This window comes from Morus notabilis, unplaced genomic scaffold (genome assembly GCF_000414095.1).
Source record: "Morus notabilis unplaced genomic scaffold, ASM41409v2 Scaffold2182, whole genome shotgun sequence".
Taxonomy (NCBI): domain Eukaryota; kingdom Viridiplantae; phylum Streptophyta; class Magnoliopsida; order Rosales; family Moraceae; genus Morus; species Morus notabilis.
The window spans coordinates 219016-220123 of record NW_010364651.1 but is presented as its reverse complement, the minus strand read 5'-3'; the positions used below and the strand labels follow the sequence as shown (position 1 = coordinate 220123).

The 1108-nt window shown below is 31.6% G+C and overlaps 1 pseudogene; it reads right to left on the bottom strand.

Annotated features, from left to right (window-relative positions):
* Positions 1-679: 679 nt before the first annotated feature.
* Positions 680-1108, bottom strand: part of LOC21390338 — a 14942-nt pseudogene continuing 14513 nt past the window's right edge.

The following is a 1108-nucleotide window of genomic DNA, read 5'->3' as shown; positions in this document are numbered from 1 at the left end:
AACTTGAACTCGAGTTTTAGTCCTAAACTCGAGTTTAAACTTAAAAGAATATGAACTCGAATAAAGTTGTAACTCGAGTTGCATTTTTTTGAGTTTTTCACTCAAAAAAACAAGTCCTTGGTCTCGGATTCTGACCATATCCCTAATCCTGAACCCGACCCGATCCCAGTCTTGGGTCCCGACCTCGGATCCTGACTACTGTCCCAAAATGGTGACCCCATTTCGGACTTGGAAATGACGCTGGAGTCCATTGAAATTGGGGTTAAGACCTAAATTTTATCTATTGTCAAAAGTTCAATACTTGCAATACAAAGCGATGATAAACAAGTTAATATTGGTATAAGGTAACACAATATTTATAATATGCTCTAACTACGCTAAAATTTTTAAAATCGACTATTTACTACCATTTCTAATATATTAGACATATATACATATATATATATATATATGATACGAACACATGAATTCTAAAGAGAACCAGTATTACTTGGCAAATAGAAAAATATTAAGTAATTATACAACAAACGTATACATATTAATTAAACATTCGCTAATAGATGTGCGCAAGAGAGATTGTACAGGGGTACACATGGACCTGGTGACTATATCCTTATTCATTATATATATATATATATATATATGTATATGTTCTCCTTACAATCCTTCTCTCATAGCATTATGCAAATAGAACACGTCGACGATATTCCCCTAAAGCCCATGTTGTAAATATGTTTCGATACGCTGAGAAGTTTAATACGCCGTTCTTCATATATGCACCATTCACTTCCTGCATTTTCGTTGTGACCGTCAAAAACAAAAACAAAAACAAAAAACAAAAAAACAAAAACAAAAACAAAAATTCATGTCAATGGTCAAGTTTCCCACTAGCTAGAAAAAGTTTTGGGGTAACCTGTAAAATAAATAAATAAATAAATAAACATATTGGTATTGCCCCATTCAAGATGGTTATTATCATGAGTACCAATACGAATCACACCACAAAAGTTAGAAAATTAGCGTGTTCATGGCAAAAAAAAAAAAAAAAAAAAAAAAAAAAAAAAAAAAAAAAAAATTTTTAGAGAAAAAGGGGGTTTTAAAACACACC